Genomic DNA, 23054 nt, shown 5'->3' on the forward strand with positions numbered 1-23054 from the left:
GCGTCATTTTATGACTGCATGTAGAAGCAGCTCCCAATCTAAGAAAAAAACAAAGATTTTTATGCACTTACAATCTAAAAAAGTTAAACCTAAGAAGGTGTACAAAACATGCCGCATTTCATTTTCAATTCAAACTACATGCCAGATTCAACTAATCTTTTCTAACCACAAAGAAAAATGAGAAAATTGTACTATTGCCTAAAGCATGCAAGTAACTTTGCTCCAGAGATCCTACACTGGATCTTCAGTCCCCAGTAGCTGATGAAAGCAAATTATATCCATCAGTCAATATCCATCAGACAGAGCTTAGCATCTGAAAAACCTGAAGTTCCTTTTTTTTTTAAACTAACTCAGTGAACAGTAAGCTTACTCACAGAACTAATGAACCTCATGATAAAACTTTAATAGAACTTCCTGCAGAGCACAAGAACCTTTTTCCTAGGTACTATTATGCCCTTCAATTAGCATGGGTTACATCTGTGGACATGATAATGTGAAGAAAGGAGATCTTCTGGTAAGAAAAGAACTTCCTTGGGTGAACAGGCCAGTAGTTCTCTGTATATCAATGGTTGATTCAGCCAATATATGTGATGTTGCAGTCTATATGATTTTATAAAAATGTGATGAGTGAATATAATGCCACTGGAATATGCTTCATGCAAAAAGTCTCTTTATAAGGTATCATTACAAAGCTTATTGTCTACTGAGTGTGATCATCCTATTTGTATAAAGGAATCACTCTTGTATCTGAAACTAGAAATATGAAATATAACTAAGGGCCTATTGTAATTATGCAAAGTGTGGGCCATTAATGGCGGTTTGGAATCTTAATGGCTCCCATCAACCAGGACAATTGACTGGATGGCTCTGTTCACAGGCAAGCCTTCCTGTGAGTCAGGCTGGGAGGAATGAAGGCTTGGGGTCTTACAGTGACATGTGATCATGTCACATGAACTGGAATCCACCTTTAACCTGGTGCTTTTCCAATGGGGGGGGGGGGGTGGAAACACAGAGAGACAAAGGATTCCCGCCTTATGCATAAGATATATGAATGGGTGGAAGAGAACAGAGGAGAGTAGCCATCATGAAGAATCCGGTAGCTACCACCTCTTGTTCCAGCTCAGCTGTACCAGGGGAAAGAATTGTGCCCAGGCCTGGAAGGTGTCCAGTCTAAGGAAAAAACTTACTGAAGCATCTGAGGGTGAGATTATCTGTATTCAGTTTGATTAGACATAGATTTGTGCATTTTATCTTATTTTGCTTGGTGACTTACTTTGTTCTGTCTGTTACTACTTGGAACCACTTAAATCCTACTTTCTGTATTTAATAAAATCACTTTTTACTTATTAATTAACTCAGAGTATATATTAATACCTGGGGGGACAACTGTGAATCTCTATCAGTGTTATAGAGGGCGAACAATTTAAGAGTTTACCCTGTATAAGCTTTATACGGGGTAAAACGGATTTATTTGGGTTTAGACCCTATTGGGAGTTGGGCATCTGAGTGTTAAAGACAGGAACACTTCTGTTAGCTGCTTTCAGGTAAAGCCTGCAGCTTTGGGGCAAGTAAGGAGTGTCTGGCTCAGCAAGACAGGGTGCTGGGGTCCCAAGCCGGCCGGGAAGGCAGGGGTAGAAGTAGTCTTGGCACATCGGGTGGCAGATCCCCAGGGGGGTTCTGTGATCCCACCCGTCACAATATGCCTTAAGACTAACCTAACGTCTAGGTGAAGTCATACAATGTACATGTATGGGCAAGGATCCCACCACACAAAGGAAGTTGCTGAGGTAAGTATATCTGCATGTTTTACTCAGGTTCCAAGTAAACTGTACTAGTAGGAATTCCAAGCTTTGGGACGGACACCTATGCCCTTCTGCCTGCCATATTCTAGTCCCTGCACTAGTACTTCAAATTTGACCCATGTTGCTGAATAAGTATAATTTTTGGACTTTTCTTGCAAGAGTGGAAATGAGTTTCTGGAAGTAACCTTCCTTCATTTGTTCTTTTCAATACCAAGCAACAAGGCTGAGATTTTCTGGTTTCAGGTGAAATACTGGGCCCTGTGACAGCATGTCCTTCTTATATCATATGGACATGGAAGCTTTTCTATGTTGGCAAGTTTCAAGAACAATGGCCTCCTCCCTCAACATCTATATAACTTGCTTTCCTCTCTTGTAATTTTCTGTAAAATCAGATGGTACCAAGAACAGAAAACACAGTAGTTAACTTGTTCAAGACTGGAACAGGACTTCTGCTACAGTGAGACCTTGAGATTGTGTGTTCTAGAGAAATATTTGCTATCCTGCAACTGTCTTTGGCAACAGAGATCCAGTCAGGGGTAGCGAAATCATACTGCAGTGAATCTGGACTTTTTCTGGGGTGGGGGGTGGGGAGAGAAGAATAATCCATTCACCTGATTTACCAATTGGCAGCTAACTGTCTTAGCAGACACATTGCTTTTCCAGCCCAATAAGATGCTTCACTGCCTAGATTCGTAGTATAGTTTTCCTATGTATCATCATGGCTAATCTCATTGTTATCTGTTACAGTCCAACAGCAATGGTAAATGTTAAGTCATAACTCACTTCTTCCTAGTAAGGGATTTTTCTCCCCTTTATCAAATCCTACATTGTTTTCCTTTCCAACAGACTGTATTTTACTTCTCACTTGACTGAGCATGGCCTGGAATGGGGGATGGACACCCTACAGCAAACATCCTTAGTTATGTCTTAAATGCAGGATTCTGAGATCTCCTATCCTAGAAATAAATGGTGCTTAGAAGACCATTTGAGGTATTTCCTCAAGTTTTTAATAAACATTATAGTTTCCTTGAGCTGCGTGCCAACCCTCCTTCCTAACTATGAATAACAAACACAAGATGTTTTTAGGTTTAGTACTGGACCTCACGATTCACAGCACATGAAATGAAATGGTGTATAATTGTCTGGTGCCATCATACTGAAAACACTTTTCTGTCATTTCAGAACGAGTGATTGTAGGACACTATGAAGTCTCCCAAAATTACACAGGAGGGAGGGGGAAGTGCAGTTAATGTCATGTGCTTACAGAAACACACTAGTTTTCAGTGCTGCATAAAAGGCGTAGATAAATATCTTTATGGCTTAGTTTTGATTTTCTGCAACAATTCTGTTCCGGTAACAATACAAGCAAGGACAGAACCTGTGATTAAATGGCCCCTTCCTCCCCTCCATGACCAGTTTCAACTTTAGCAGAGATCAGTGCTTAACAGCCACTAGGTGCAGTTAGCTCCACTTACAAATAATGTATTTAAAAAAAAAAGGGCTGCATAAAACCAGTCCCCCCACCTCCCTAAGCAAACATTGATAAGGTTGTTGAGAGACTGAATGCTTGCAAAAACATGTTTGTAAACAAGCTTGTCTTCACAGTTCAAAGGGCTTGTCAACCTCGTTTTGTGGCACAGACTTAATTTAGGTCAATCTCCAGCCACTGCAGTAATTCAATCGGCTGTTGGGTCCACACTACCCTTATTCTTCTGGGGAATGCATGCTCTCCAGGAGCACTTGCACCAGCTGAAGTGGGGAATTGTTAGAGTGTGGGGCACTGATGGCTGTGCAGGGCTCATAGCTGGAGCCTCCCACCTGCCCTGAGGTGGCATCCAAGCTTGAGTCCAGCATGGGCTCAATTTTACAGGGAGTCTACTAGCAGTGAAATTGACATTCTTAATTTCATGGTTCAAGCATGGGAGGCGGGGGCTGCTGCAGAGTGGACACAATAGCAGCCATGAAACTGACAAAAATGACAGCCAAGGGCCGAAGTAAGTAATGCAGAGTCTACACTGACACTGTGTTGCCCTAACTACACCAACATAAGCACTATGCCTCTTGTGGAGGTGGAACTATGTCAGTGTAGCAGGCCACTTACATCAGCAGAAGCAGCATTCTAGTGTAGACACTGATAAAATTAGGTCGCTGTAAGCTGCTTTACGTTGCCCTAACACCATACTGTAGACCAAACCAAATACATTGCACAATGACAGCATTAGAATTCAGCCACCACCGTCCATGGCTCAAACCCAACCCTGAGGTGATATGGGCACCTCAACTGGGTTAGCTGTCTTTAATTCATACAGTGTCACAAGAATGAATGGCAAATGATCTTTAGCTGTGAAGGTTTTGTTCTCCTATAGCCACACAGCCCTACACACGTGCACCAATGTTCCCTTATGTGCTTTTCCAACAGGGTGTGAAGGCAGCCCCTGCCAGAGGCAGAAGTCATCCTGATTCCCTGCTCTGCCACTGTATGGCACATTTGACATCTCTGATTTCCCTGGTAACCAGGACTAGTGCGCATCTAGGTAGGATCCTGTTGACTGCACGGAGTTTGTAAACCAGACTTGTCCTGAGCCCGCTAAGGATGGAAGCACTCCCCTTTACCCCCACAAACTTTATGAAGTGTGCAGCAGGCGACAATTATATGAATTGCATTTGCCACATTGGTATCCAAATGGGTGCATAGGCAGTGCTAACGAGATTACTGTCTACCAAATGCACACTCCATGACCATTCTGAAGCTACAGAGCTTGTAACCGAATTCCCTTTTTTTAAGGTAACTGATGCTGGGGTACATGAGTTTCATGAGCCAAGTTAGGAACACGTATGTGAGGTCCCCCAAAGTAACTGCTGACAGACACCATGCAGAACAATACCATTTCTAGGGAATAAGGCCCCTTCCTCCCCTTCAATTGCAATCCAGAGCACCTAGTATTATAAAACTTTCCAGTATTTCACATATTTGCATTTATGAGACTGCATCTGTAGTTCTATAAGGCTCAGGGTATGGCTACACTTGAGAGTTGCAGCACTGGTGGAGGCTTTCCAGTGCTGCAATTAGTAACTGTCCACACCTGCAGGGCACATCCAGCGCTGCAACTCCCTGGCTGCACACCTGGGTCTGCTTGGGGTATAACGATTGCAGCGCTGGTGCTACAGCGCTGCTCGTAAAGTGTGGCCACACACCAGCGCTGTTATTGGCCTCCAGGGTATTAAGAGATATCCCAGAATGCTTTTAACTAAATTACTCTTTGTTTTGTTATGCTGCCTCTCTTTGTTTTGTTGTGAACTCGGGGCTCCCGGAGCTGCTTATCTAAAAAACAAACAGCTCCTGTTTGCTGTGATCAATCTGTAACTGACTGTGAACAATCAAATGAGATAACCCACTACCTTGCTGTGAATGAGGCAGGCAGGGGGATGAGTGTTTGCTTGAGGATAGAAACAGCGGGGGCAGGAGGGAGAAAGGGAGTCTGTTGGAGCAGCTGCTTATCTGGTCTGCAGGTTGTTTGCAGTTAAGAGTAAGGGGTCAGGAAAATTTTCTGTAAGGCAGGGAGCTGATACAGAGTCGCCTCCAAAAATCCACTCTCTCTCTCTCTCCCCCGGTCCCGGTCACACTCCACCCCACCCCCCTCTTTTGAAAAGCACACTGCTGCCACTTGAACGCTGGGATAGCTGCCCATAATGCATCACTCCCAACAGCGCTGCAAATGCTGCAAATGTGGCCACACTGCAGTGCTGGTAGCTGTGAGTGTGGCCACACACCAGCGCTTTCCCTACACAGCTGTACGACCAGCGCTGTAACTCCTAGCGCTGCAACTCTCAAGTGTAGCCAGAGTTTCAGTGAAAAAATGAATAGTAACCTTTTGGTTCACATACTTGCACCTTTTGGTGGGCAAGTATTGGAATATGGGTGCAGCAATAGCCCCTCCAGTTCGGAAACCCAATCCCGTCAAATTCAGCTATTATTTCTGTAGCCTTTCTTATGGCAGCCGCCAATGCACAGATCACAGCATTCATTACCTTTCAAACCTGTCCAACCATGACCACAAAGTGGTTTGCAACAAATCTATAGCTGTCTGGTCTTGCCTGCTTGCACAGTGTAATAGCCACCCACTTCTGCACTGGTATGGCTTCCCTGAAGTGAGCATTCTGACAAAAGCTCTTCACACAGCTTCATGAAGGTCTGTTTCCTCATTTGGAAGTTTTTAAGAGGCTGCTGGTCATCCCAGATTTCCAAAATGATGTGACCCCAACAGCACTATGTGGTTCTCGTATATCAAGAGTGCCAGTCCACTCAAGGGCAAACTACAGAAATACATACGTCTGTACCTTGTGAGATGAATGGTCACTGAACCTTAAGGTCAGACGTGGTCGACATGGCAGACAGTTTTGTCTGAATTCCATCCATCATCTCACCAATCACTTACTCCACTGCATAACCATTTGTCCCACAATAAAGAGGAGCAGGAGCAAAACCACATTATGCCATTGCGCCACGTCTTCCACCCTGTTTGGCAGGGAACGAGGGACAACATGATTAGGAACTACCTTCAGCAAATGCATGAAGGCAGGGGGCAGTACCAACAACAAACAGCGAAGTGGTTGCTGGAGTGTCTCCCTTTAACACACAGAACCCTGGGATACCGCCTCTGAAATGGCAGTGATAAAGTCACACACCACCACCAGCACTGTGGACATGGGTATGTGTGTGCACGGTGTTATAACCATGTCCAACACAGGATAATGTTGACATTCAGGTGCAGATAGGGAGCGTATGCGTACACATGTACACAGGCCAGTAACAGAATATGCGTGCCTGGGTCAACGTGGCCAATAGTGTTCAATTTAAGCTATGCCTACTCTTGCAGAAAATATTTTTCAGGACTGGTTAATGTGAAAATATTGATGATCCATATTGTCAGAAACAGCTAAGTTTCCAAATACACCTCTACCCCGATATAATGCGACCCGATATAACACGAATTCGGATATAACACAGTAAAGCAGTGCTTCGGCGGGGGAGAGCTGCGCACACCGACGGATCAAAACAAGTTCAATATAACGCGGTTTCACCTATAACCCGGTAAGATTTTTTGGCTCCCAAGAACAGCGTTATATCAGGGTAGAGGTGTAAAGGCAAGGATTTTCAAAAATCTAGTTCCCCAGTTATAACTAAATTCACATGAACACTGGTAGGTGAGAGTCTCTCCCAAGCCTTTATCCACATTTGGAAAATGGGACTTGCAATTAAACATCCACATAACTCCAAAAAAGTTAGACAAATGGTCAAAAAGCCTGAGCTCTATCTACACTACAGCTTCAAGAAGTAGCAGTGCTAAAGGAGAATTACTGATGATAAATTTTTGGAGTAAGTTTAACCTAAATACTTGTTAGGCTCTCTTTTGTTAGTATTTAGGGAAATAATTGTCAGAGCATGATGCATCTTAATTTTTTGCTTCCAAATTATTCAGATGTTATTAATGTATCTATGAATGTACATCAGCTCTTGTAAAGGGTAGAAATGATTTTGCCTTTTTTTTTTTAACCTGAATATTGGAGAACATAAGTGTCTGCTTCACAGGTAGAAAGTGTTCCATTGACTCTTAGGGCTACTCTAGACTAGAAGCGTTACAGCGACGCAGCACTGGGAGTGCTGAAGATGCTATATGCTGATGGGAGAGCACTCTCCTGTCGGCATAATAAACTACCTCAACAAAAGGTGTTCAACACCAGCGCTTAGGTCAGTGTAACTTATGTTGTTCAGGAGGGGGGTGCTTATTCGCACCCCTAAGCAACATCAGTGGTAGTGTGTAAAAGACCTTTGTACTGGCCTTTCATCACTAATCTCATACTCACCTGGAAATCTGAATTTCAGACTTGGTGATACTAACGGCTAGTCTACACTGGCAACACTAAAGCGATGCTGCGGCAACGCTTTAACGTGCCTTGTGTGGTCACGGAGCAGCACTGGGAGAGAGCTCACCTCGAGGTCTTAAAAAAAAAAAAAACACCACACACACACACACACCCCTCAATGAGGGGCACAGCTCCCAGTGCCGGGGTACTGTTTATACTGGCGCTTTACAGCGCTGAAACTTGCTGTGCTCAGGGGAGTGTTTTTTCACACCCGAGTGAGAAAGTTGCAGCGCTGTTAATTGCCAGTGTAGACAAGCTCTAACTTTCAAATAATTTAATATAGGAGTAGTCTCTTCAATATTATCCTCTTATCAGATATTAACAGTCCTAAAAATTATAAATAAATTTACCAGCCCATGCAGAAAGTCAACTCACCCTCTCTTTACCATGATGCAAAAAGTAATGATTTTATTGTCCAGTCAAGTGTAAATTACTTGTCTGGCAAATAGAATGGATAAAAGTCTGCATTATATTTTACAAGATTGGACACACATTAAGTTCCCTGTACTGCAATGCAATCAGGGTTAAAGACCCACAGTTCAGAGTGATCAGTAACACTTGATGTACAAACCACTGACTAGAAACAGATACAATATACCAAGGGGTTCTAAAAACAGGAAACTAAATGGTCCTCAAAGGTCAAATTTGTGGTATATGGGATGAGGGTGATTGTCTTTCATCTTTTTGAGTACATCTCCGACTCTAGATACTGATAAATCATTCTTGCCTAGGTTGAATTTTAATCCTTAATCTGAAATATATTTTTGAAGGTTTTTTTGCACCTCTGAAACACACTAGTATTCCATCAAGTCACAGGGTTTGGGAGGTTTGGGAGATTTTTTATCTTCACAAGAAAGTATACCCCAGATACCCAACAAATAATTTATCCTCTCTGCTGCAAATTAGCATCTTGTAAGTGAGTCTTAAGATGTTATATACAAGCCACTGTGCAGCTGTCAAAACAAACCCTTACAGAACAAAAAGAAGGCCAAAACCCCCACAAGCAAGCCTAGAAAGGGTACAATTTCAATTACAATTAAAAAGTGTTCACTGGGAATGCAATACATAGGGGGGGGCGGAAATGAAAAGTTTGCAAGTACATTACTAATTCATTGCTGAATTAGTTTGCAAGTACATTACAACTCTAGAATGATAAAATTAGATTCTATATACCATCTTTTAAATTATTATGAAATCTCTTAACCGTTTAAGAAAAACTGTTATAGATCCTTTTGAACACAAAAATGAACTTATGACAGAAGCAGAATGAGACTCCAATAGTTTCCCAGATTTCACTGATGAGAAACCAGAAGAGAATTACAAAGAACCAGGGTGGACTGATTTTAAACATTATTAAAATCAGCAAGCAGGAAACCTTGATTTAGATCATTGATTTTAATCTTGATTTGCATTTGTACCTAGTTACTTTCCTGAAGAAATTTTCATTCTCATTGGTTTGTAATCATTAAAACATGTTGATTTTGCAGCTAAATATAGTCTTCACACTAATTTGGCTCTTCCTTTTGCTAATCAGAAGGATACATAATATCTACACACATTTATTTAAGCAATTATATACCTTAACAGCAATTCTGGCATTTAGCTTCAAACCAGACTAGATGGAGGCTTGCTTAACATCGAAAGGGCTAGAGTGAAAACCAAGGTGAAAGAGCTGGTTCTGAGAGATTTCCTGTTTGCAGATGACACAGCCTTAGCTGCCCACAGTGAATCTTTTATTCAAAATCTCTTGGGCAAATTTTCTACATCATGCAAGAGCTTCAGGCTGACAATCAGTTTCAAGAAGATCGATCATATACAAGGGTGGAAGAACCAATGCCTGACATTACTCTGGAGGGTAAATCTCTTGGCAACAACAGCTTTTGCTAGTTGGGTTCTATGATCAGCAGGAAACTTGACCTTCCGAGTGAACTGAATAGCAGAATCGGAAAAGCAGCTAAGAATTCCAGGCTATTACAGAAATGTGCATGGAATAACAGCAAACTATCAACTAAGGTGAAGATGCGAATCTATCAGACTTGCGTGCCATCATCCCTGCTCCATGGTTGAGAAACAAGACTACATATGCTAGGCACATCAGGAGATTCAACAGCTTTCACATGAGATGCCTGCATAAGATTCTGGAATTACAGTGGTACGGCAAAATACCCTACACAGAGGTGCTGGAGCATGCAGGATTGACACAATTAGAAACTATCAAGAAGAGGAGGTTGCGATGGCTTGGTCACGTCAGGAGAATGGAAGAAGACCATAATATCGCCAAGAATATTTTGTACAGCAAGATTTGAGACAGCTCTAAAAAGCAGGGTTTTACTGCTTTTAACCCAGTCTTGCTCCCCTATCATCTGGCTCCCTGCCCCTCTCCTGCCAGCCAAGAGGGCGGAGAGAGTACTTAAGTTGTTTAATATATATAACAATTTGTAAATTTACAGTTTTGCAGTTTATGCAATGAATCTCTTGAAAGATTAGTGAAAGATATTCAAAAACAAGATTAGTCAATTTCAGGGTTCCCTCAAAAAGTTAACCCATAACAAGTGCAGAAGACTGACAAGAAATTTTCATCTGTCACCTCCGGAAACTGGAATGTACCATGTGGGAAGACTTAACTCTGGCACTTCATATATATATGAACTTGTTATCTGACAGTCTAAAAATACAAAGGTAAGTAAACACTATTACAATTTTACAGAAGGGGAAACAAAGTACAGGGAGATTAAATGGTCTGTCTTTGTTTCCTATAAGGTTACACAATCAGTATCAGAACTTGGAAGAAAATTCAGGTCTCAATTCCCTATCCCTGGCTGCTATATTAACCTGCTGCTTTTTAAAAAAAAATTCCTACAAAGGAATGACAATACAAAAGTGGTTAAAAAAACCTAACACAAGGCTTGTATAGTAAATTCACAGAAAGCTCAACTCTCTTCACAGAAGATGCTTTATTGACCAGAATAAAAGGACCAACAATTTTAGCAACCTAGACTGTAAACCCAATTTCTCTTAAAAGTTCCAAACCCAGGGACTTAAATTTCCCTTGGTCTTTTACAGGTGGAATTTCCAAAGTTTAAGACTGAAATGACTTCAGTTTCTTTTGGCTACTAGTTAACTGCCTCCACTCATTTGATCGGTGGTCAAGAACAAAACTAGAATTAAGCAACTTCTCTCTTTTTTGTCTTGTTCTTGATCTGCTTTGGATTGTATTCAACTGCTGCTTGCCTTTCTGGCAGACTGAAATATCTGACCATAGCTGAAAAGCCCAGACCTAGTTTCTCTCATCCTCCCCAGGATCAAAACACTAACATATCATATTAAACAGAGGTTCAGACTTAGGCACATTCAGCAGTGCATTTCTTCTTAGCTTCAACCTCTTTTCCCCTAATATTGTATATGAGACTATCAATTAGGCCCATCCCCTATCCCTTTGACTGACAGCTTCATTCTATTGCTCAGTCCCTGAAGCCGCTCCATTCTCTTTGCTCCATTCCCACTCAGCCCCTCTGGTCTCCCACACCTCTACCAGGCCAATGCTGCTGTGCATGATGTCACTCAGCCTATTCCCATTTTGTCCTCATCGGACAGAAAAGGAAACCTGATACTCACTTGGATAGCACTTTTAACTCATCCCATTCTTCTGGGCAATAAGATTTCTCTCCACCTTGTCTCCCCTCTTTAAAACCCCTCTCTCGGTAGTTCCCAAACTGTGGGTCATGACCCTAAATAGGGTCATGCCATCAGTGGATAGGGTTATGGTGATCCCTGGTATCCCCCACACACCATTTTGTTCTGCAGAGTGTGACCTCGCATGAAGAGTGCGTGCGAGGTCACAATGTATGGACGACACCATTTTGCTCTACAAAATGGCATCCTCCATGCCAGCTGGGGTCCCAGGAAGAAGTAATTAAAATGGAGTTGCACCACCAAAAAGTTTTGGAACCCCTGCCCTTGCTATATTCACAGATCTGATCATGCTGCCCTGGTTAGACAATCACCAAACTGCTGAATCCCACATGCCTGTAGCTTTTTAAAGAGGGCCAGAGTTTAGGCACTTTTCTGGCTTTCGGCCAGGTGCAGACCTCATGCCTACACTCCTCTTGGCAGCAAGAACCCTGTGGTCCAGTTACATAGGCCCTGAAACTTGTGCCATCTTCCCAGCAGTGACTGCACTTTCCCACAAATCTCACTGAAGATGTGAGTTTTCTGGTTCACAGATTACCTTTTCAGGGATATGCCATAGTGAAAGCCAACCGACTCTCAGACATTAAACAAAATTCTAACACAATTTACTTAACAGGGGTTATCTAGACAAAATAGTGAACACCCTATTCATTTTCTCTGCCTCAGTTTCTTTGCCACTCTGGAGAGTCCTCTAAGTAGTCCAACATCCTTCCTCTCCTTGCACATAACTTTGCATATGGTCTTGTCTTTTCTCATAGCTGCTAAGAGACCCTTTTATAACCTCCATCCCCTTCAGATTACTTCCTGATCAGCCTCATCAGGTGATCAAATGCCTGCCACGTGATCGGATACTTAATTACCAGCCAACCTGAGCAGACTAGTCCTTCTGGGTAGACAACAGCCTATTGTCTAAGGTGGTTCAATTTCAGTGGGAGACAACTTACATTATGGACCTTTTATTATTAAGCCTGTGCTACCGCTCTTTAGAATTCCACTCCAGCATAAAGGTAAATCATAACAGAGAAGACAAACAAATCCCACATTAAAAACAGTGTGTGCAGCCTGTTAGATACAGCTCAATTTTTTTTTTTTAAAGTCATAAGCTGTACACAGGCAGATACCCAAAATCACTGCAGACTCCTTCCCCAGAAGACCTGCATCTGGGCAACTCTCTGGGCACGGACGCTGCTTCACCTTGAACCTCTCACTTTTCAGACAGCTAGAGATAGTCATTAGGGAGATATGAAACAGTCCTTCTCCTAAAGGTCAAGGATGCTACTTTCCACAGCACTCCTAGTCCCCTTGCTGGACAATCACACCAAATTAGAGTCCAGCTAAAATGCACTATCACTAGATTAGTTTAACAGCTGTCCCTCATTTTCTCAATGCCTTTTCTCCCTCAGCCCCATCTTCTCCATTTACATGGCTATGTAATAAGTAGTTGGGCACACCCTTAATTTTGATTAATCAAAAAAGACAGTTACCTTTCCCATAACTGGTGTTCTTTGATGTGTGTTGCTCATGTCTATTCCATAATAGGTGTGCGTACTCGCCACATGCACCAGTGCCAGAAGTTTTTCTCCTAGCGGTACCCACAGGGGAGCACCCCAGCGACCCCTGGAGTGGTGCCTCCATGGCATGGTACAAGGGGCGCTGCGTGCTTCCCCCCTCCCCCCTTCCTTCTTGCCAGACAACTCCAAAAGAGAGGAAGGAGGGCAGGATGTGGAATAGACATGAACACCACATCTCGAAGAACACCAGTTATGGAAAAGGTAACTGTCCTTTCTTCTTCGAGTGATTGCTCATGTGTATTCCCCAATAGGTGATTCCAAGCTATATCTGTTGGAGGTGGGTAGGAGTTCACAAATTCTCAGGACAGATTACAGCCCTGCCAAACCCAGTGTCATTCCTGGTTTGGGAGACTATCCCACAGTGCGAGGTGAATGTGTCAACTGAAGACAACATGGCAGCCCTACAAGTGTCCAGAATGGGGACATGGGACAAAAAGGCAGCCGATGAGGCTTGTGATTGAGTCAAGTGCACCTTCACAGTTGGTGGCGGAGGGATTCCCACCAGGTCATAACAGGTCCGGATGCACAAAGTGATCCAGTTGGGGAGCCGCTGAGTGGAGATCAGCCAACCTTTCATGCACTCGGCCAAAGCGATTAACAGTGGCAAGGACTTTCTGAACGGCTTAGCCTGCTACAGGTAGAAGCCAGAGCCCATGTCACATCCAGCCCATCTCACACGGCGCTCCACACTCTATGCGTGGGGTTTGGGGCAGAGGACCGCAGAAAAATGTCCTGACCCATGCGATAGGCGGAGACCACGTTCGGGAGGAATGAAGGGAAGTTTTATTGAGGGTGGATCCCTGACAAGAACTGGCAGGGCACCCCCAGGCATCCTGTCAAAACTGCCTTTTCCCCACCTGCTTGCCCTTGGAGGACCCAGGCTGGGGGACAGGCTGAGAGTGCGTCTGTGAGTGCCTCTTATAGTCCCACGACTTCTTATAAGCAGCCTCGTATTTTTGGTGGGTGGCCTGAGCCGGAGTCTGCTGCGGCTTGAACTTAGGTTTAGCCGGAACATAGAGACCGAGAGTCGTGCGGGAGTCTTTCAGGCCATGCAGCATTGTATCTGTTTGTTCCGCAAACAGAGCTTTGCCGTCAAATGGGAGGTCCTGCAGGGAGGTCTGCGCCTCGCTGGACAGCCCAGAGAGCAAGAGCCAAGAAGCCCTTCTCATGGACACCGTGGAGGCCATGGACAGCGCAGCCGTGTCCGGCACATCCAAAGCTGTCTGCAGGGTCGCCCTGTCAGCTGCTGTACCCTCCTCCACCAGCGCTTTGAACTCCTTCCTGTCGCATTCCTGGAGGGAGTCCTTGAACTTGGGCAGGGAGCCCCACAGATTGAACTCATACCAGCCCAGGAGAGCCTGGTGGTTCACCACTTGTAACTGGAAGCTCAAGGACTAATAAAATTTTCCTTCCAAGAGTCCAGCCTCTGTGAATCTTTATTTTTGGAGGTAGGGACTGGCTGGCGCAGCCGCGCCCAGTGGTTTACAGACTCAACCACCAGGGAGTTAGGAGCAGCGTAGGTGTATAAGTACTCGTGTCCCTCGGTGGGTACAAAATACTTGCATTCTGCTCTCTTAGAGATAGGGGCCAATGAAGCCGGTGTTTGCCACAGGGCATTTGAAATTTTTGCCACCCCTTCATGGTGGGGGCAAGGCCACCCTGCCCGGTGCCGAGGAGGACAGCACGTTAAACAGGGAGTCCAAGGGCTCCTCTTATCTCCTCTGCTTGGAGGTGGAGGCTTGATGCCACCCTTTTTAAGAGTTCTTGATGGGCACTACAGTCCTCCTGTGGGACGGAGGGAGACAGGGCCATAAATCGCCTCATCCGGGGAGGGTGGCGCAGTACTTGTCCACCGGCACCAGAAGGTCCACCACCTGGTCAGTCTCCGGGCACAGTGCCAAGGATGTACGTCCCATCGACTCCTTCCTCGGAGGTCTGGAGAGGGAGGCCGATGGTCCTTCTGAGGCTCCGGCAACTGAGCAAGCCCCCACCAGGCCCAGTGCCACTGCACCTGCTGTGGCACTAGTAGAGCCGGTTGTTCGCCCTGGCTGGCTTGACCCATCTATGGATGAATACGAAGGAAGGCCGGGCTGACATATAACCTGCCACTGTCCGCGGACCAGTAGGAGCGGCGGTGCCAGAATCGATGTCAAAACCACAGGACAGTGATCCCGACGTGAGGGACAGGTAATGTCGGTAACAGCTGATCCACGATTGGCTCAGACAGGCAGACCCACAACGGCGATCAATGCCCGGGATTGCCAAGGCGGTGCCGTGGCCCTGGAGCAGGACGCCGAACTAAGTTGATGTCCGTGCTGTGACCAGCTGCGATAACCCCTCCGAGACAAGGACGTTTGGCGACGTCTGCTTCGGTCCCGTCGGTGTTCACTCCTCAAGGCGGAACGGTGCCGAGAGTCTCGGTCGGATGGAACCCAACCAGATAATCTTTTGGGCGTCGAGGGTGATCCATGTGGACTTTTCCCTGAACAGTTGCTCAGCAGTGAATGGCATTGGGAACGTTCCCTCAACCGAGACCGAGCCGGGGGCAACTGTGGAGATCCCAGCGGCGGCTTGCCTCTGGAGTGCGGGGCCGACATCGGCGGTGCTCCTGGTACTGGCATTCACGTAACATCCTGGGCCACCTGCAGGGTCGCCAGCGTGGAGGGCATTCAGAGAGGCCTGCTTCAAATGGGCTGGCCTACTCCACTCGACTTGAGTTGGAGACCTAGAGGCCGGGTGGGGATTGAGGACTGCCCGACCTGGGTCTAGCCTCTGTCCCAGGTTTCTTCCGGTGCCGCAGTGAAGAAGGCCTCTTTCTAGCATTCTTGGCATGCCTGTGGACCGGGAGTGGTGCAGACTGGTTGATGGTGCAGAAGGGTTGCCGCACATCGACACCACGGTGCCTGGGTCAGTGCCGACTCCATCAGAATAGCCCGGAGCCTAATGGCCCTCTCTCTCTTGGTCCGAGGCTTAAACGATTTGCAAATCTTGCAACGATCACGGAGATGGGTTTCTCCCAAACAGCGCAGACAGTCCGCGTGCGGATCACTCAGTGGCACAGATCGCCTACAAGTGTCGCACAACTTAAAACCCGGGCGCGGAGCTTGCCCCTGCCCAGGCACTCTAAACTAACTACAGGTACCATACACTGAATGAACAAGCAGTTTTGGGGAAGAGCTACAGCAAAGCTAGAGCAGAGCAATTCCAAAGCACCTTCACTGGCAGCAAGAAGGAACTGAGGGTGGGGGGAGTGCCCAGCGCCCCTTATATCGCACCATGGAGGCACCACTCCAGGGGGTTACTGGGGCATTCTCCTACAGGTACTATTAGGGGAAAAACTTCCAGCACCAGTGCACGTGACGAGCACGCACACATATTGTGGAATATATATGAGCAATCACTCAAAGAAGATGGCCATGATTCACAACTGGGCATGAGAACAGAGACTGCAGGACTCAGTCCTACAAAAATATATAGTTTTGGTCAATCTTAAAAAGTAACAAGTGATTCTGGGTTTGTCAAGCTGGACACTAAAAAGCTTGAGACATCTTAAAGGGTCTGGCTGTCAAAAGGTCAGTGCTCAGTACTTTCTGAAATCCAGTCCCTTCAAGACAGCTTGAGAATTGGCCACAAAAAAACAGACACCCCTAAAAATCAAGTCACTTTTTTTTTCCCCATCTTCATCTTAATTTATTAGCTCTTAGAAAGTATTCCAAGAATATAGCCATTGAATGGTGTTTTATATTTTATTCTGTATATGGGATATTGATAAAGTAATTATGTTAATTGGTGATTTAATGACATTTCAGTAAATTTTGACTTATGACACCACCACTTGCAATGGTGGATACCATAGCTGTATCTCACAGAGGTGTTGAACGTGAGGCATTCATATACTGCATGCTGAGGGCCAAATAATGAGATAGGAAAAAAGGTCAGATTCAAGCACCTTTCTGTAGGAAGCACCTGCAAGACTTGAACTCTACTGTGATGTATGATTTAAGAGAAAGAGTCAAATGTGACCTCCTCACAAGTTACTGACCTGAGTCACAGCTGTATCAAATTTCCACAATCTCAATGTCTCTTGTTCCACACTATAGGTCAGTGATGACAAACTGATTTGTCATATAACTCCACCAATCACAAGTCAGAATTTTCTCATATAAGAAGTTATGACCACAGGAATTAAGCAACAGTGACATGGATGTGATCCTAGTAAGTTTCACACTGATACAAATAGAAAATCCCTATAAGCACCAAGAACACTGGTTATTCAATTGGTCTATATTAGGAAATTTCACAAAAACATCTCAAGTGATTCTACCACCTGTGCAACTGAACTAGCGTTAGCACAGGTGGAAGCTCTTAAGACTACAACAGCTTCCTACATTTTTATTACTGTTAATTGAATCTGTTAAAATCTGAGGACAACCTAAAAAGCAAGTTAAATGCTGTGAGATAAACAAGGTTTGCTGCTGGATCCTCATCTACATTAGAGCTGCAAAAATAAAAGATATACTAACTCTTGTTCAGCTAAAATAATGGTAGGCACAGTCATTTTTCCTTGTTTTTCAATATTTCCTGAAGCAAACAAGGCTACAAAATGTTCTGTTCATACCAATATGGTTTATTGATGGAAGAAAGAAAATGCTTCCTTTTCCTCACTTTACAAAGAGTGCCCCCAGCAGCTGCAATTGCTGCTGGTCCTGCATCCAGAGCTTCCATGGAAACTCAGCAAGCGCAGCAGTGTGAAAGACTATTCCTACTGGCACTCCTGGGTAAGAAAAGCAGCATAGCCAAGATCTTCACCCACAGCATCTACCCACAGGACATTTCAGAAGAGCAGAGCAAGGGTAAAGATTAAGGCATTTAAAAGCCTATTGATCATCTAACAAGATAAACACTAACCATTCAAGTACTAGCCCGTTCAATATTTTAAAAAGATTTTTAAAAAGTCAGCCTGCCACAGCATATGTATTTGTTAGTATGCTGGTGTGGTTTCTTCTGGTTAATGCTATCCTTAATTATGCCAATGTACTGTAACAAATGTCAAATCAACTCACCCACTCTTTGGAAGCCCTTGTGTTACATAAAATAGTGGGATAAATTAAAGATAGTACTTGATTCCCCTCCCTGCACAAGCATTTTAAGTTGCTGCCTAAGACCCAATAATAGTTTCTCAGTTTACATAATCTTCCAGTTAGTTGCAAAAGACGTTTCTGGATCTGAACAATACTCCTTTAAAGGGACATTGTCAACTTAGAGATCACACTTTTCCAAGATTCTTTTTACCCTATAAGTGTATACTGATGTATTTCAATTATTACTACCCTACAGTGAAAAAGCCTCTACCCAAGGCACTATTAAGAATCTTGCACACACAAAAAAACAATAAAACAGACCCATCAGTTATTCCAAGATCAAATACCTTATAAAACAAGTTTTGTTTAACATCTCCCACTGCTACCCACCTAATTAAGGGCCAGGGAAGAGAGATGAGCCTCTCACCACACCCTGAAAGTTAAACACTGGCTAATACAGACCAAGGTGGGAAGTGAGTTCCAAAGACATGCATCTCAAGTTCCTCCACTGACTGCAACTTCACCTCAACATCACAGGGAGTGAATTGGTCTCAGATCAGGAGATTTAGGCTACTTAAGGTTTTGTGTTAAGAATAAAAATCTTACAGTCAACCCAAGCTCATTGTAACTGAAAGATAAAAGTTTGCTATTTCAGAAATATTTTTGTACTATCTGCCTCACTATTTCCCCTGTTTGCATTCTCCCATAGTCACAGAAAGGAGGAAAACACATTCAAAGAACTTGAAAATGTGATTGTACTGCCACAAAAACTGGGAGAGGAATCAGTGTTAATGTATGAATTGGAAATGTTTTATTTAGACTGATTTCACATTGTCAGCATCTTTTAAAAATCAACCCACAAGGAGCACTAAACCAGATACTCAGTTCCCAGGCCCTCCAACCAAAGGGACAAGAGATCAGGAATTAAAACTTCCTTTATGGAAGTATAAACTGCTCTTGGTCACCTACATAGTCCAGGGTTTCAGAATATAAACAAATACCTGTTAGTGGATTAGAGTCAGACCTTCATTTGAATGTATTTTATTTTGGAGAATTGCATTTAGAAAGTTAACATCTAGTTAAGTAAAACTGTTTGTTTGATTATAATACTGCAGAAGTTGACTTCACACAAGAATTACTGTTTTAATAACTTGTTTTATTCCTAGATAAGAAATAGGAAGCTAAGACTATGAATAATTGGACAAACTGAAACAGGGCAAAAGGTTAACAATGGGCAGATATACATTAGGAGCAGTGTTTAATATATTAACAATCCTGAAGAAGGGGGAAAGGAGTGATATAGCAAACCCTACGGATGACAAAATTATTTAGGTTAGTTAAAGTCAGAGAAGACTACGGAAATTCAGAGAGATCTTAACCAAGTTAGGTGAACAGACAACACAATGACAGATTAAGTTCAATATCAATAAATGCAAAGTAATAAGAGAAAAAACTGAATTATTAATACAATCCACAGAGTTCTAATTTAACTATCAGCTCAGGAAAAGGACCTGAGCATCTCTGGACAGTTCAAGGAAGACCTCTGCACAAGGTGAAACTACAGACACACACAAAAAAAAGATATTAAGATGCCCCATGAATGTGACAGAGAAAATAAATTGAAATAATGTCATTATATAAATTAATGGTTCAATCATCTGGAATACTGCATGCGCCAGCAAAAAAGGATATTGCAGGATAACAAGAGGTTCAAAAAAGGCTGACAAAAATGAGTTGGGCACAGAAAAGCCTCCTATGATGAGATTAGAAACATTGGAACAGTTTATCTTAAAAAGGAGACTAAAAATGGGACATGATATAAGTATGCACATTTATGAGCTGTTTACACAAGGCTAGGGGATGTTCAGTGAAAATGAAAGGCATCAAATTCAACTCTCATAAAAAGGACTACTATTCACATTATACAAAATTAAAGGTCAGAACTCAATGCCATATGTCATTGAGGCCAAAACGTAGGAAGAGCTAAAGAGGGACTGGACATTTTGTGCATATCCAGTTAATAGTTACTGCTAAAATTTTTGAAAGGGATATAAAGCCCCACATTCTTCAGGGTTTAAGCCAATCTATTACTACTACAGAAGAATGAGATGTTAACTGGCACACATTATCCAACATGTGCTTACAGTGAGATTTGTTACACTGCCTATAAGGCATCTTGTGCGGGTTACTGTCTGAGACAGCATACTGGACTAGATCAACTATGGATATGCTCCAGTATCTCAATTTCCAGGAGAAGTTTAAATCCAATGCAAATTTAAATAGAACTGTTAAAAAACTTTTAAAGAAAATTTAAGGATCAACAGGCCCTGAATTCTAGCAGCACTACTGGACTAAAACATGTACTAAAAACTTAAAGGAAAAATTGATGTATCAAGATATATGAGAATCTGGATTGCAAGCTATCAGCAAGAGTTTCACACACACACACACACACACACAGGAATCCTGTGAAGTTTTCCAACCTTCACCTTCATTAACTGAAGTACCATTTTTTAAAAAGTATTATTTCCCTCCTGAAAATGTGTTTTTTGTATGTCTTAAGCTTTTAATATTTTCAAGCATCAGTAAATACACTGAAATTGCTAGCTCCTTACACTTTCCTAAAATCCTGGAAAATATTCGGAGACCTTACTGAATTAATAGACTTCATTCCACAAATTAAGGATGAATGTGCAATAGTTAAGTAATTACTTTTAGGAGATAGACGTGAACACATTGGATATTTGCTAGTAACAGAGAGGATAAAAGACTTAAAGATGAGAATTCAGAATTTTAAAGAAGCAATAGTATTTTTATACTGTCAGTTAAAATAGTCACCTAACCCAACATTATGGCAATATTATAATATTAATGCCATTACAAACTTCTGTGGTTCTAGAAAATAGAGATATTCAAATGAACATTTTTCAAGAAGTAGAGAAAGCCGGATTCTAATTTTAATTTCTAGGCCAAATCCTATCAAGTGCACTCTCACAAAATTCCTACTGGATTCAAAAGGAGTTGTGTTTACTTACAGCAGAGGTGCGCAAACCACGGCCTGCAGGACCACCCTTCCCAGCCCCTAAGCTCCCAGATGGGGACACCAGCCCCCAGCCCCGCCCCCACTGGCCCCCTCCCCCGCAGCCACACAGGGAGCACCCATGTGCTCCTGCCAGGCTGCATAGCCATGGCACCCCACCCACCTCCCAGGCTTTCCAATAAACCAGTCCTGCCGCTCTGAGCAGCATGGTAAGGGGGCGGGTCCCGGGGGCGGTTAGGGGTGGGGAGTTTGGGGGCAGTCGGGGACAGGGAACAGTTGGATGGGGGTGGGGTCCCAGGAAGCGGTTAGAGGCAGGGAGTCCTGGGATGGGGACATTGGATAGGCGTGGCAGTCCTGGTGGGGGCTGGCAGGGGTGTGGATAGGGGCAGTCAGGGGACAGGGAGTCGGGGGGGAGGGGTTGGATAGGGGACAGGGTCCTGGAGGGGCAGCGGTCAGGGGACAAGGAGTGGGGGGAGGGGGTTGGAGGCTCTGAGGGGGGCAGTCAGGGGGCAGGAAGTGGGAAAGAGTGGATAAGAGACAGGGGACAGGCTGTTTGGGGAAGCACAGCCCTACCATTTCGCAAGCCCGATGTAGCCCTCAGACCAAAAAGTTTGCTATAATCCAGGGGTAGGCAATCAAGTATGTGGAGATCATCCTTGTAGTTCAATGTAGAAGTGCACTGGCAAAGCAACTTGGAGAAGACTGCAGTGTTGATGTCTATACTGTATTGGTGCTCTGAACTGATGACGTCAGCCTGCTATTAACCCAATACCTTTCACCAGTACTAAAGGCACTAAAACAAATTTAACAAAACAAAACATATTCAATTTTTATATTTAACTGATACAAAACTTTAATTCATCAAATGTTTAATGTAATTAAAATAAGTGATCTAAGATTTATTAGACGTGCACCTATCAATACATACTTTTTATTCTTATTATCCAAGGGAAATAAAGAACAATTGAAGGTTCTTAAAAGGGAAATAATGTACATGGGCTCTTGAATATTGGCCTTGCCAAATGAAACGGTAACAAAGACAAATAGCCTTCACTGACAAGATAGCAGCATCCTGTTCTGCCAGCACAACAGTTTGGCACACAAGATTCACCACCACCTTCTGGCTAACTACTTTCAAAAATGAGTTGCTCCCATGATACCTTTCAACAAATCTAATTTGAGATGACAGACATTTTAAAAAGTGTTTATGTAAAACAGCTGCACCACCTCAAAACTGAACCATCCAATGCCTGTCATACAGTACTTATGGAATTTTCATGACACATCTCTAAAGAGTACTGCCCATCTCAAGCATCTTTATTTGTATAATCTACCAGTCTGAAAACAGTGCTCAATAATAAAATTCCAAGAACACTCTAGCTCCTGGATCCCAGAAGTCTCAGTTCAGAAGTGATGCATGCCCTTGCTGTGCTGAAAAAGCTTCAAGGATATCATTCACATCACCTCCTGTTAACGGTGCATCTACAATATTACTAACACCACTGGTTCTAAAAATGTTTGCCTGCTGACCTATGTTCAGATTTTGTAGCCAGCGTCACAAAACTGATAAATATATATTTAAATCTTATACAGCCTTACCAAAACCATTTACTAAAATGTAACAATCCAGCACTAAATGAAGAACCTCAATAAAATTCCAAACCCCAGAAAATGATGAAGCCGGCAGTGGGAAGTGAAACGCTTCCCCCAGTATGAACAAGCTTTTGCAATAAAAATGGATTCTCTGGTGCCCTAAGTCAGAAATGTAACAGGCAGCACGTTTGCCACTGTTTTTGCAAAGGATCCCCAGTGAGGAGTAATAGAGTGTATAAAATACATAGCTAGTTACATAGTTTTGGTTTGCACAGCTGTTGGTTGCTGTACATTTACAGTTCATATAGCACCAACACAATTTATACAGAGAACAGAAAATTCTGGTTCACTT

General features: G+C 43.4%; 1 protein-coding gene across 1 annotated transcript in view; it reads right to left on the minus strand.

Moving 5' to 3' along the window:
- Positions 1-23054, minus strand: part of GALNT1 (polypeptide N-acetylgalactosaminyltransferase 1) — a 169778-nt gene that overhangs the window by 145349 nt on the left and 1375 nt on the right. The gene's annotated exons all lie outside the window — the stretch shown is intronic.

The sequence above is a fragment of the Mauremys reevesii genome, linkage group 2 (assembly GCF_016161935.1).
Source record: "Mauremys reevesii isolate NIE-2019 linkage group 2, ASM1616193v1, whole genome shotgun sequence".
NCBI lineage: Eukaryota > Metazoa > Chordata > Testudines > Geoemydidae > Mauremys > Mauremys reevesii.